Raw genomic sequence first — 15,141 nt, 5'->3', positions numbered from 1 at the left:
TGCCAATTTAAAAACCAATAACTTAATCCCTCTGGTCAAGTGTATTGTGTTTACTTTTCAGCCGTGTTTTAATTTTAGACCGATTAGCAATCCCACTGATGCCATTAATGTTGCTGAAGGAGGCAGCTGTTAGTAGAGGAATTTCAGTTGTGTCATTTCTTCAGTTCTTTTTTGGCTCAGTGTAGTAAGCAGCACAGTATGTCAACACAGTTGAATAAATAGAGCACTGGATCTTGAATATATCCATTTGATGTGTACTGCAGCCATCGGGTAACATGGAAATACATCAATAAACAGGCAGACTTTAGGTTACATAAGGGTTCTATTTCTGTCTACTATCTGTAAACTGTTTTTCCCTGAGTCAGAAACATTTGTTACCTCTAGACACCCATACTTTATCACTCGATGTACACCTTCTATAATATTTTCATTCTATTGAATAGTCACTCATAATTAAACCAATGGAATATGTAGTATCCAGTCATTCATAAATACCACTAAATACTTCATAACTTTTAATACCATCATAAATGTTATTACTGTTGTGAAAACTTATTTAAAATTTTATGCCACAATTTATGTAAACTTGGATTTCTGTAAGTCAGGTCTTCTGTAAACTGGGTAGGCTGTATATTGCACAATAGTCCTCATAACTTATAGATTCTGAATGACACCTAGACCTCAGGGTGAACAAATTTTTGCAGCATCTGTGAGGATTTTTATGTTTTTTACACACTACACTATTTTTACTACACTATTCTACTGTATTACAAAATAAATTTTGACTAGGTACAATTTTTTTCTGTGTGGATTTCCTCAGTACATTGTTTTCCATTGGACAGGTGAGATCCATATAGTATAATGATGACAGTTTCTAAAACTTGCCATCTTCTGCATTAAAACTGAGAATACTGCTGATAGTTAAAAAAAAACTCATTTATCCTTACAATTCACATAATATTACTTCATTAGCAGTGCCCACTACAAACATGTTTCAAAATTAATGGTACAAATTTTTAATTTCTCTACCAATATTTACTACAGACATTAAAAATTAAATTAAACTTCCAATTTTTATTGTATATTTATGGTGTTAATGTTTTACCATCAATTGTTAGTAAACAGTTTGTATTTCTACTTTTCATAGGAAAAATAATCATATCTTAATCTTGATCAAAATTATCAGAGCTGCATTTCAGAAGCAGTGGATATATTCTCCATAGGTTGTCTCTTCTACCTGGCTGAATCAGAATCAGGTTTATTATCTCTGATATATATTGTGAAAATAGTTGTTTTGTGGCAGCAATACAGTGCAATGCATAAAAAATTACTGGAAGTTAAAGTAAAAAATATATAACAATAGTTAAGTGGTGCAAAATGTGAGCAAAACAGTGAGGTAGAGTTCATAGGTTCATGGACCATTAAAAACCTCTGATGGAGAGGGGGAAGAAGCTGTAACCTCTTCCTAAAATGTTGAGTGCGTGTCTTCAGGCTCTTCTTCTTCCTTTCTGATGGTAGCAATGAAAAGAGGGTACATCTTGGGTGGTGGTGGTCCTTAATAATAGGTGCTGCCGTTTTGAGACATCAACTTTTGAAGGTTTCCTTGACGGTAAGGTGACTTGTGCCCATGATGTAACTGGCTGAGTTTACAACCCTCTGCACCTTTTTCCAATCCTGTGCATTGGCCCCCGCAATACCAGATGGCGATGCAGCCAGTTAGAATGTTCTCCACGTACATCTGTAGAAATGTGCTAGAATCTTTGGTGACATACCAAATCTCCTCAAGCTCTGAATGAAATATAGACACTGGTTTGCCTTCGTTGTAAGTGCATGGATAAGTTGAACCCAGGATAGATCTTCAGAGATGTTAACACCCAGGAGCTTGAAGCTGTTTATCCTTTCCACTGCAGACCCCTCAGTAAGAGTTGAAAGACTTCTAAGATAAAGTACATGGTTCATGTGTATTAGATGAATGAGATGTCTTACAGACTGACTAGGTGGCCACAGAAGTAACAATCTAGACCATGCAAGGCTACAAACAAATAACATGGAAAAGCAGCTTAACCATGGATAAATGAACTGAGGATAACCTGTAGGTAAACATGGAAACATCATGAAATTGCCTGGCATTTAATTGTATCGGGTCTAAATTTTTCCTAACATCAGTGATACATATGATGGTCCACAAGTCACACAACATACATTTCTTCCCTGCAGAGATAAACTAAAGCTTTTGGAGCACAGTTTGACCTTGAATGAATACTGAAAATAAAACTAGGTTTGTGCTAATCAGTTGCATTTGTTTCTCCTCTTGACATTTTACTCATGCCATACAGACTTCAATGTCCTGTCTCCACTGATCAACCTACGTTGCAAAGATCAACAAGGATGAAATAAATATACTTTCCAGTAAGTTTTCAGTGTATCAATGTAGAAAAATATAGTTTGTGATCCTTAAGGACTTCCAGCCATTTAATTAGCTTCTCTAACTCAGTCTCTAAAATAGATTAGGTCTAAATGAAGAGGTTGAAAACCTATCACCACTATGAAGATCAAAGTGTACAAACCGTAAGATTATTACTCATGTTAGAATGCCTTCTTAAAATGTGATCTATTTCTGGCATGCACTGTTATGAAAACTTACGCTGGTAGCCTCTTAGCATGCTTTATGCCTATGATTAAAGAGGGCATAAAGATCTTAGTAGTCAACCTGCAGTGAGTTGCGTGCAGGGTAATCAACAGGATTCTGCCCTCCTGACCTGTCAATAATACCTTTAACCATAACATCGTCAGACTGTTTAATATTCATAGGTCAACTCCTTCGCTTAGTCATTGAGAACATATTACAGAATTGGTATCTTGACAGTGGCCTTTAAAATAAATTACTCTACCAGATTATAACCCATACTTTCATTGTCACATTATGTTTGGGAATTTGGAATTATATACAAATGATTTCTTAATGCTAATACTGTAGTGTTGATGTCAATATTTACAGAATTGGGTTTGGCTTGTTAGATGAATCAACATGAATGAATAAAAATAGACAAATCAATATTTAGAATATTCAAATGTTGAATTACTTCAACAAATTATATACGTATTGAGATACTGCTTCTCTGCCAAAATCCTTCCTCTTTGCATTTGTTCACTACAGAGCTAACTGTTCCAATGTATTCCCAATTTGCACCATATCCCAAAACTTGACTCATCCATATTTAACTATGTCTGCTAGCCCACAATATCTTGTTTTCCCCTATGCTTATGGACATACATTGGTTTAGTCCGGATTTAATATTATTTAAATCCTTCCATGGCCTCACTATCTAAAACCTTTCAAGATCCCTGCATTCCAGCAACCCTGGACTGTTATGCCTCCCTGCCACTGAATGTCAAACTATCAACCTCATAGCATTATGCTCTGGAATTCTTTTCCTAAAGCTCCTCACTTCCTTTATGACTTTGTTTTAAAACATTTGACCAAATTTTTCAGTCAAAGTTTGAAACACAAGAGATCCCTAAGATGCTGAAAATCCAGAGCAAAATGCTGGAGGTCCAGAGTAACATTGAGTTTCTCCAGCATCTGGTGTGTGCTGGTCAAAGTATGGCCTGTTCTAAAGTCTACTTCTTGCATTTTCACCTTTGTTGCAAACCTTGTTTTATTTCATTTAAGGCACTATAAAGTGCAACTAGTATTTATTAATATTCAGCAGATTTTAAAATTCCAGCATCTTATTTGGTACTTAAAACTATTTCCTAGTATAAGCAAGAGGGCGCAGTTGCACAACTAGATCTGCAGGTTCAGTCCTGACTTTGGGTATGGTCTCCCTGTTCCTATATGGGATTCCTCCACAGGAATGGAAAAGTCTGTGGTTTGAACCATAGAACTATAGAACACTACAGCACAGTACAGGCCCTTCAGCCCTCCATGTTGTGCCGACCCATATAATCTTTAAAAAATAGTACTAAACCCACACTACCCCATAACCCTCCATTTTTCTTTCATCCATGTGCCTGTCCAAGAGGCACTTAAATATCCCTAATGTTTTAGCCTCCACCACCATCCCAGGCAAGTCATTCCAGGCACTCACAACCCTCTGTGTAAAAAAACTTAACCCTGATGTCTCCCCTAAACTTCCCTCCCTTAATTTTGTACATATGTCCTCTGGTGTTTGGTATTGGTACTCTGGGAAACAGGTACTGACTATCCAACCTATCTATGCCTCTCATAGATTGGTAGATGAATTGGATGCTGAGAGTGTCCCCATTATAGGTGACTGGTGGAACCTGAAGGAACTTGATGGCAATGTAGGAAGAAAAAAGTGGGATTAGTATAGGATTAATATAAATGGGTAATTGGCAGTTGGTGTGGACGATGAGCCAGCGGTCTACTTCCACGCTGGGTAATTCTGTAACAAAGTATAATAAATGTTTAATTGGAGGTGAGTCAATACTGTGAATGAACAAATACCCTAATGAAAATAAAAATGCAAAGTGAGCAAACAAGCCACCTTTTTATATGCAGTACCTCCAAAATGTGTCATATTTTGCACATTCCTCTCTAATCATTTAGTCCACAACATTCAGATCACAAATGTGATGTAAAAAAAAGCAGCATATTAGTCTCAGTGAGCAACAGAGATATATAATTATACCATTAAACAGTTATGTTGGACAAGGAAAAGCTTAAGTGAAGAAAGGCTTTGAGGAACAATACACAATAGGCTCGAGGAGCTCAGCAAGCCAAGCAGTATAGGTGACAGGAAAGAAATTGTTGATGTTTAGGGCTGAAACCCCTCATTAGTCCCATCAGGTCCATTCCAGGTATCCATTTACCAATCTTCCTTGACTCACTGAGTTCCACCAGCAGACTATATATTGCTGAAGATCCCAGTATCTGCAGTCCCTTGTGTCTCGAAAGTGTTGAGGAGGTACATGGTGAGGAAGACTATCTTAGATCTTTTAAACTGAGTTTGACAGCAGGTAACTTTGCTCATATTGTTGCCGTCATGTTTTGCGCGTATATTGGAAAAGCAGCAGTATTGGTGAAGGATGAGTTATGTTCTTTCAAATGATAGAGGCATTAGTTGCAGTCACTGTGCACATGGAAGATAAAAGAGACTCTTTTATTTCCTATTCTTTCAATGGAATTTTTTCTCACCAGCTATCCCCTTTGGGTTTTGAGGCTAGTATTTAAACCACACACTTTGTTCAGTAGAGGAATATATCCTTTTATCCTGAATAGTAATAAGAATGTTTGATGAACATGTTTGTGTATGCAAACATACCACTTTTACACAGTTACACATTGCAAGTTATGAAACTATCAAGCTACGGGTGAATTATCGTTGTAGGGGAGTCAAAGAGCCTCACTTCCTACTTGCTAAGGTGTTAAGTGGTAATTGCTGCAACTGAAGTCAGATTGTATTCAGTAACTTCCCAAAGAATGGACATTGTATGTCTATTGAATAGAACAATGTTTTCATGTGTTTAAAATCTGTGCCACTTCTATAAACAATTCTTTGCATTAACAACACTTACAGGCAACATACAACAGCTTGCTGTTATGTTAATAAGATTTTCATTGCAGCGACACAGTAGCGTAGTGGTTAGTTAGCACAATGCTCTACAGTGCAGGTGACCCGGGTTCAATTCCCACCACTGCCCATAAGGAGTTTGTGCGTTCTCCCCATTACTGCATGGGTTTCCTCCCACGATCCAAACACCCACAGGTTGGTAGATTAATTGGCCTTTGTAAATTGTCCTGTGATTAGGCTAGAATTAAATTGGGGGATTGTTGGGTGGCATTGCTCAAAGAGCCCGGAAGGCCTATTCTACACAGTATCTCATTGAATGAATAAAAAGCATGATTTTTTAATGAACAATTGCAACTTGAGAGGATCTATCCCAGACTTACACATTCTCACTTCTTCCTGCTGAAGCTCCCAACTCTCATTACCTGTGCAAGTTATATCATGAAGCCATGAAAAATTGCCTTGTATGCATTTGACAACTAAATTAAATCCCCATTTTGGATCACATTTACGAGAAGAAACTGATTTGCAAAGCTGCTGCTAATCTATGATGCTGTAACTGCTTCTTAACAATCCAATCTGTTCCATAATGGTTTTAATAAATTTTGTGCTGAGACAGTAAGACAAAGATGTATTGTTTTAGTATTTTAAAGTAAGAATCCCATTCTTTTCTACTTGAAAACAACATACAAAGGGAAGAACCAGTGCCACTGAACTGATCTCAATCTGATCCCCTTTCAAGATTCATCACGGGATAAGAAATTAAGCAGACTAGGCACTTACTCACCCAAGTTTAGAAAAATGAAAGTGATGTCATTTACTCATAAAATTCTTAAAAACAGCATTCGGGAATTATCATTTCTCAGATGCTACAACACAACCTATGGCTCATATTGACAATTTTTGTTGAGAACAAGTTTTATTTGCATATCATTCAATTTAACAAGGTTTCTCATTCCAGGAGGAGTAACCATTTTCTGAAAAGGTTCTTTTCACGGTTTGCTTAAGGAGTTTTCTGGTTCCTCGCCCGAACAGTGGCTTTCTCCCAAGGCAATGACCATTTCAGTTCAATGTTTCTGTTCTGATTAAAGCTCTAACCCGAAATGTTAACTCTTTTCCACTTTACTGTATATCCTCAGCATTTTCTGTTTTTAAAACTCTCCTAATATTTATCCCACTAAAAGAATATCCAAGAGGTTTTCATTAAGACTAGGCATATAGAACAAGGAATATTACAGCACACTAGAGGCTCTTCAATCCAAGATATCGTCCCAATCTAAGATCAATCTAACTTTTGCCTCCAACAGAACCCTCCATTTTTATATCATCCATGTGCCTATCTAAGAGTTTCTTAAAAGCCCCTAAAGCGTTTGCCTCTACCATCACCCCAGCAGGGTGTTCCACGCACTCACAGCTCTCTGAGTAAAAAACTTACAAGATCTCTCCCTTTCCCTTCTATCTGATTTCTCTCTTCCATGGGCCACACTTTGTATTGATGTTGCCTCTCGGGCATGGAAGTTATGCCATTAAGAGGTTCCTCCCTCTTTAGGTCAGTGTATGGGAAATGGTTGAAAGCAGCATTCATTTGAGTGTAGTCCCATCAGAATCTACATGGAGCTTCCCTCACAACACTCCAGAGTGCCTTTTAGTCAAGTTCATGAGTTTGTGCTGTGGATTGAAATGGGCATGAGTTTTAGATGCGTCAATCCAATTTGTGAGCATTTTGACGAATTCAGAGAGGACTGTGTCTCATATTTTACATGACACAAAACTGACAACGTAAAAATGAGCCCAAGTCAGCACTTGTACTTCACACAAGATATGCCTCCTCCCATTCTGTCCCACCTTTTCTTCTCCCTAACAGTGTACACTGCTCTTCTCCTCTCCGTCATCTACTTATTCAGCATCTGCGACTGCACGATTCATCCCAAATGCTCCACTTGGTAGTGAGCTCCACATCCTAATCACTTTTCAGAAAGCTGAGGAACAGACAGCGTCAAAAAGTCACAAGATATGTGACTGACAGCTAAGCGGGAAAACTTTGAAATTTTCAGTCAGATGTTTTCAGAATCTTTTTTTTTGCAGTTGCATCTTACTCTGAAGACATAAGTTGCAGTCTCCCATGAGTCAAAGGATCTTGCATTTATTTTCTTGGCCAGGGCTTGAGCATGTAACCTATGCCATTGCTCAACTGCACTCCGTCACAGATGTGCAACAAATGCTCCAACTGCCAGTTGAATAAGCAGAACAGATGATGCTGCATTTAAAAAAACTCAAAACAATCTATGTTCATAACGATTTCACCACAAGAGAGCATTGCAAAGCAAAATAGTTAGGACAATTGAGCTTTTTTAGAGATAAGTGGAAACTCAGGCATTCAATTTGAACATACATGCACCCACACAGATGAGGCAGCATCAGTTGAAGTAAGGACTGTGCTGTCAAGGCGTCTGTGAGCGTTCTGCACCTGTCAAAGCAGCTCATTAATTACCATGGTAACGGGGACTTCCAACATGGATAATACAGGAGTAGCTATAAATCAAATATTCCTGCTGCTAGGGCAATTTTTGGTAAGTGTGAACAATCTGGTTACAGTTGTTCCGTTGGAAAGTCCCAGTTACTGTAACATTTTAGGCAGAGGATTACTCCATCCACACTCCAACAGAAAGAACTACACTTAGATAGTGCATCGATAGATAACACCATGGTTTTCTGAGCGAAAAAAATACTATTGAAAACTGAGATTTACCACATGGATTGCAAAATCTGCAAATTCATTTCAGGCCCTTTGTGTGACTGACGTGCTAAAGCACAGAAGAAGCTAAACACACGCAATGGTTTTCAACAAAGCATATCGACAACCATTTCTATAGTGTTTAAAGTGTGTGTTCACTGATCATGCTAAACACGGGTACTCATACAAAGAAAGACTTCACACTTCTGAGACCTGTACTTGCATGACAAAAGAGAGCTGGCAAACAATTCGCTTGTTGGCACTAGGAACCTGACAGGTAAAGGCCCACTACTCACACAACCCTCTCTCTCAGGGTCCCAGTCCCTCCACTCCTCTCCGTCTCAAAGGCCTTGCCCAACATCCCACCTAAATTGAAACCATAATTTCTCAAAACATATTAACCACGCCCAACCACGAATCTTCTTCCTGCCACCTCTAATTATCCCCATGAATCAATGATTATGTTTTCATAAAAAGAAATTACAATTAAGTGTTTTTGTTGAAAAGGCCATTAACACCAAATAACTGTAGACAGAATTGCTGTCTTTTTCTTCAGACTCTAATAAATGCATTTATTTTCAATACGTTATTTCTTGGCTTGCATAAAAAGTCTAGTTAATGAGCTGATAATATAATTTTTAACTTGTATCTAATCTTTGACAGGATGCAGGGGCAAACCAGCCAGGGCTCTCTACCAGGAAAGGAATAAAGGAATTTTTAAGAACAAAGTAACTGGCTATTGACTTGCCAGCAAAACCAAGTGTGCCATGGAAAACAAAAAAAGTCATTCAAAAAAGAGCTGGCTTTATTATTTTCAAATATTTATAGATTTAAGGACTAGCTTCAGGATATTTTTATCGTAGCAAAATCTATGGGGCTTTACTGCATGACTTAGTTGAAATTGCTTACTGTAGCTAGGAATGATTACTTGGATAGCTTGATGATAAATGTTTAAATCAAACAGATGGCCAATGTGATCCACCCTTTCTCTGGTCCAGAGGAGAAGGAAAGGAATTTTCACTTCTTTCACTCTCTTATTGGCTCTGGATCTCCCTGTTTATTTGGCTGAGCCAAGTCATTACACCAGGGTGATGTGGTGGCTTGGGAAAACACAATGTGAGGATTATCCTGAATTACAACTGAAGATTGCGCTGTTTTAATGCATTAGAGCTTACAAAAAAAGTATTTTACGCATGTTTGAGCATGATTGACAGTGAATGACTTGTACATTGAGAAAATGGACCACCTGGTTCCGGGCACAATTCAGGTCGGCATGGAGGTCGTTTTAACAGTATCGTTCACATCTGTGATGCATCAATATATGCAACACTCAATTCTTTACTAATGATTGGAGCTTGAGTAATATGTGCACCTACAGCCAGTATTGCTCAGTCAAAATAAAACAAGGAACAAAGCCCATTCACATATGAGTAATTCATATGTGAATTAAGCAGTTCCTATTAGGACATAGATGTTGCTTGTGTGCCTGCCAGTTTGATCAGCTTCTGCAGTAAGTGGCTTGCATTAGTTTGACTGCTACGACCAATATCTGTTCTGCATTGTGAAAAAGTGTCTGACAGTGGCTTGGGTATGAAAATGAGCATCAGGGCAGGACAGAGGAGCTGAGTGTGACCAAACCCTGTGTGAGCATGTGGCTGCGACCACTTCCTCTACCCCTACACCCAACCACGCACAAGCTCTCTGCTCTCCAGCCTGGTCTACTATGGAGAAAATACTTTAATGTTGGGGCCTGCTTCCCATGATTGTTAACAGTGATGATGTGGCACTGAGGAGACTGTCAACTGCTGCATTTGGAAATTATTCAGGTTAGGTAACAGTACTGTTGGCCATAGGTCCACTACTGTGGGTACATTGGGGTACAGTATGAGTGGATATGGGTCTGTCTTTATATGATTGGACACTGGTTTTGTAAAATTCTGGGGTCATCTCTCTGGCTATCCATCCCATAGGATGAAGATGGTTCCTTTCAGTCAGTTATACCCCACTCCTCAGGAAGGAACAGCGTGTGCGTGAATGGATTTTAGGTGAGTAGGCAGTTACACAGGTCCAGACCCACCCTCTCGCCATCCCCTCCCGGATCCAGCAGCACGGTTGGGTCCAAGACGGCTGGGGGAAGATCTGTTGCAGTGAATGGCCAGACCAAGCTTCGATGCAAGGGCTGCCCTTTCCACGCTTCACGGCACGTGTTTGCTAGACAGCCGTTGACCCTATGAGAGGGTTCATCCGCCCTTTGACAGGTCTTGTTTTTCGTCCTGCAGGGTGTCTAGCCACCCTCCTCACCAGGCCAGCCTGGTGTGGGAGCCAGTTTAGTCATCGACCACCTGACCATAATTCTGGGGTATAGCACTAAAGGATGCAGGTCCATCACCACGTAGCCCTGGATAATGTAGAGGGGCTCAAGTATGTGGCTGCAAAACACTGGGGGAGAGGAGTTGGGCAGAGGTCTGTCTTTTATAACTTTCAAGTAACATACAGGTAGACACAGATCTGCCAATTAAAACACCACAATACCTTGTTGATGGGTTGAAATGTATCACAGTATAACACCAGGTTAAAGTATTGGTATGCAAAGATCTGTCACTCTGTAACAGTCAATGAGGGTATTAGTTTTTAGTCCTGTAAAATGCAACAATAATACTGGTAAACTGAGTTACAATACATATAAAACTTGGGTGGAGTCATAGTGCATACAGGTCTCTCACTGATGCTAAATTTACTTTTAAACAGCACTCTTCAAAGAGCTGAAACAGACACCATGGTCTGAAAGGTTCTTTGAATTACTGTCTCTGCCACAAACATTGACCTTGAATTTTACTTAAATTTATTGGAGTCAGGAACTTGAGGGATTCCCAGATAAAGCTGATGCTGATAGAGGATTGTGGTCATTAAAACACACAGGGAGGATCTGAGTCCAACTTCCTGATTTAGAGAAAGGTGCAAACAGGTAGCATTGTAAAATTACTTTTTCTGCCCTGCCTTTAGTTTTATCACTGAATATAAATGGATGCACTTTGATGAAGGCGTATTTGCAAACAAAAACAATTAGGTTTCAATTTATTCTTTCACTAATTTAATGTAATTTTATGCACTCTCGAGCCTTTCAGAATCTATTTTAGCCCACCTTTCCTGGGGATTTCTGTTATACATTCAGTAGCCATTTTATTAGGTGTCTCCTGTGCTTCATAAAGTGGAGACAGAATGCAGGTTCATGGTTTTCTGCTGCTGTAGCCTATCCACTTCAAGGTTCAACATGTTGTGCATTCAGCGATGTTCTTCTGCACACACTGTTGTTACGTTGTTATTTCAGTAACTGTCAGTCTGAACCTGTCTGGCCTTTCTCCTCTGACTTCTCTCATCAGAACTGCTACTCACTGGACTTTATCTTGTTTCTCGCACCATCCTCTGTAAACTCTAGCAAATGGTATGTGTGAAAATCTCAGGAGATCAGCATTTTCTGGGACACTCAAACCACACCTGCTGGCCCCAACAAAAATTCCATGGTCAAAGACACTCAGAACATATTTTTTCCCAATTCTGATGTTTGGTCTGAACAACAACTAAACCTCTTGACCATATCTGAATGCTTTTATGTGTTGCATTACTGCCGCATGATTGACTGATTACATATCTGTATTAACGAGCAGGTGTGCCTAATAAAGTGGCCACTGAGGCCTGTAGTGCCTCTTCCAGAAGCATTGTCCACAATGAGCCCCACCTACAAGCTGGCCCTTATTGCTGGAACAAGCAGTTGCTACTTTCATTTTGCTACATTGTTAGTTCCACACCATTTTATCCCACCGAGCAAAAAGATGAATTTGTATATTTTGGAAAATTGTTTAATTGATGTGGTTGAAATGCAGTGTGATGCTGTGAGACTTGGGGTGGCAAGTATATGAAGGTGTTGGGGGCATTCAAAAGTTTGTTCCCAGCTCCGATTGATAGTGTTTGCTGACAAACTGTGGGGTAGTGATGCACTGAGCACCATGTGATTTTTGGGACTAAGAACAGGCTTTCACTTTCTCTGCCATTGATGGCATCCTTACCTGCATCTCCTCTATTTCCAGAACACCTGTGCTCACCCCATCTTCCTGCCGTCTCTTGTTCCTCTTGTCCTTACCTGCCACCTCATGAGCCTACACATCCAACACATCAACCTCCACAACTTCTACCCCTCCACTTTCCACAGAGATCACTCCCCCCTCCTGGGATTCATGTTAGCGGTCTAAGTGGCACACCTGCCCATACACCTCCTCCCTCACCTCCATTCAGGGCCCCAAGCAGACCTTCCCGGTGGGGCAACATTTCAACTGCAAATCTGCTGGGGTTATCTATTGAGTCCTGTGCTCCCAATGTGCCATCCTCTATATTGGTGAGAACCGTTGTAAATTGGAGGTCCGCTTCGTCAAGAACTTCCTGGTAGCCAAACACTTTAATTCCAATTCCCATTGCTGTCCTGACATGTCAGTCCATGGCCTTCTCTTGACCACGATGAGGCCACCCTCAGGATGGAGTACTACACCTCATATTCTGGGTACCCTTCAACTTAATGGCATAAATATTGATTCCCCTGGTAAAAAAAAATCCCTTCATCTCCTCTCTTCTTCTGTTCCCCAGCCTGACTTCTTATTTCTTCTCACCTGTCTATCACCTCTCCCTAGCTCCTTCCCCCCCTTTCCTTTCTGATATGATCAACTCTCCTCTCCTATCAGATTCCTTTCTCTCCAGCACTTGACCTTTCCCACCCACTTAGCTTCACCTTCCACCTTCTAGCTAGCTTCACTCACCTCTCCCCACCTTTCTGGTGCCTTCCCCCTCCATTCTCAGTCCTGAAGAAGGGTCACAGCCTGAAACTTCCACAGATGCTGCCTGGCCTGCTAGCTCCTCCAGCATTTTGTGTGTGTTTCTATGGAATGTGATATTTGCTAATCTTAACAATGTTGTAATTGCTTATATCATTGATCCAGGATGTACTTGCTGCATTGGCTCCACACCTACCCCTTCCCTTTGTTATTTCACCCAGTTATATTTGAGGTTTTTTGATTCACTGTACATCAAAGACATTAATCTTTGTCTGCACTCTTCTAGCCAACACTCTTAATGCTGTGTTGGAAAATCAGTTACCCTTCTTTTAGTTTAGATCTGCCATCTCACTGACCTCTGATCACCACATCGGCAGCCACAATATAACTTCCCTTTAAGAAGGTGAAACTGTCTTTAATCCTAAACACTTTCTTGAGCTGGTGCTTATGTTAGTGGCTAGAGGTGATGCAGTAAGTCAATGAACAACTGACTAGGTGCCAACATCAGATAAGAATCAGGCAACACATACACTGTTGTTGGCGTGCATCAGGCTAAAGGCTGACAATGCACAGCAGCTCCTGTGGTAATTTTCCAGTACCGTCAAAGTTCTTTATCAAAGTGCATAGATGTCACCATATGCAACCCTGAGATTCATTTTCTTGTGGGCATACTCAATAAATCCACACCAACTTGGGCATTCAACCAATGTGCAAAAGACAACAAATTATGCAAATACAAAATGAAAAATATTAATAATAAATAGGTAATAAATATCGAGAACATGAGATGAAGAGTTCTTGAAAGTGAGTCCATAGGTTGCAGGAACATTTCAATGATGGGGCAATTGAAGACAAGTGAAGTTATCCCCTTTGGCTCAAGAGCCTGATAGTTGAGGGGCAGTAACTGTTTCTTCCACATGTTGGAGCTAAAGGATCATCTTTACTACAAGAATCTCTTGACTAAATCTAACAAGTTGATATTTCCAAGGGCTTGTTCTTAAATATTAACAATTGGTGGTGCTAGTGTGATTGTTAACAACAAATTGCTTTTTTATGGTATCTGTAATATTGAAAAACGTCCCAAGAGATTTCATTTATTAAATATATCATAACATGCATGATTGTTGGTAATTCCCCACATAGTGCCTAAACGCACAAAGGGAAAATCCTGAGCTTTCTGCAGGCATACTCCAGAGATTTCAAGACCACACTCATCGCATCCCACAATGAAACATGACATTAGAGCAACTCCCAGCAAGCAAGCTGGGGAAGTCCTTGGAAGAGCTTGCTCCAGTTTAGACCTGAAGGAGAAAGTCCTCGTGCTTTGATTTCAATGGAGGAAACAGCTGCCTAGGATCTAGGTAAGAGTTCAGAATGGTATTGAATGCCTCCGAATCTCAGGAACATGCAATGTGTTATTACATCTTTGTGCACCAGCTGACATTAACCACTTCAGAAAGCTTTCACAGTATATTCAAGGGCTAGCATCACTCTGCATCCCACTGTAACTTTCACCTCACTTCCATGCATAAACCAGGGTTGAGGAGCAGGCAATCAAGTCCCCACTAAGGTTAGAGCCATTGTTGTTCAGGAAGTTGTGCACAAGTGAGATACACACATCAACTGTAAACATATTTAATGGATTACTAGTAAGGGTGACAAACTGTCAGTCTTTGTGTCAAAAAACATCACCTGAACCTTTAAACACTGGATTCCATTTCTGTATCTTTTCCTTAAATTTGTTTAACTCCATTTTACTTAGCAGATAGTCTCTTGATGGAATACAGCCAGACCCTTTTTGAGAATAACACTGGACTCTTAGATCTTTGCGATCGCTCCCCAGGGCTCAAATCATTTACTTAATCAACTGAAGTAGAGCAAAAGAGCTAGAAAGTCAGAGACTTATAGTTTATTGCTGTGTTGTAGTTTCCCAGGTAAATCAGGAGTTTGCCTTTTCATTCTAGACAATATTGGTTTATAATTGTTACATTTACCAACTTACAGTAAAAAGGATTTATTTGCATGCCATCCAGACAGATCATGCAGGTAGTTA

General features: G+C 39.9%; 1 protein-coding gene and 1 long non-coding RNA gene across 2 annotated transcripts in view; one reads left to right on the top strand and one right to left on the bottom strand.

Moving 5' to 3' along the window:
• ppp2r3a (protein phosphatase 2, regulatory subunit B'', alpha) overlaps positions 1–15,141 on the top strand; it is a 343,519-nt gene that overhangs the window by 188,668 nt on the left and 139,710 nt on the right. The window lies entirely within an intron of this gene.
• Positions 1,308–15,141, bottom strand: part of LOC132380230 (uncharacterized) — a 43,819-nt gene continuing 29,985 nt past the window's right edge. Inside the window, exon 3 of the long non-coding RNA XR_009507707.1 lies at positions 1,308–1,936. This is a non-coding gene — a long non-coding RNA (uncharacterized LOC132380230). The remainder of the gene's footprint in view (positions 1,937–15,141) is intronic.

Source organism: Hypanus sabinus, chromosome 2 (genome assembly GCF_030144855.1).
Source record: "Hypanus sabinus isolate sHypSab1 chromosome 2, sHypSab1.hap1, whole genome shotgun sequence".
Taxonomy (NCBI): domain Eukaryota; kingdom Metazoa; phylum Chordata; class Chondrichthyes; order Myliobatiformes; family Dasyatidae; genus Hypanus; species Hypanus sabinus.
Note: the sequence above shows the minus strand (reverse complement) of the source record. Positions and strands in the feature narration are given on the sequence as shown.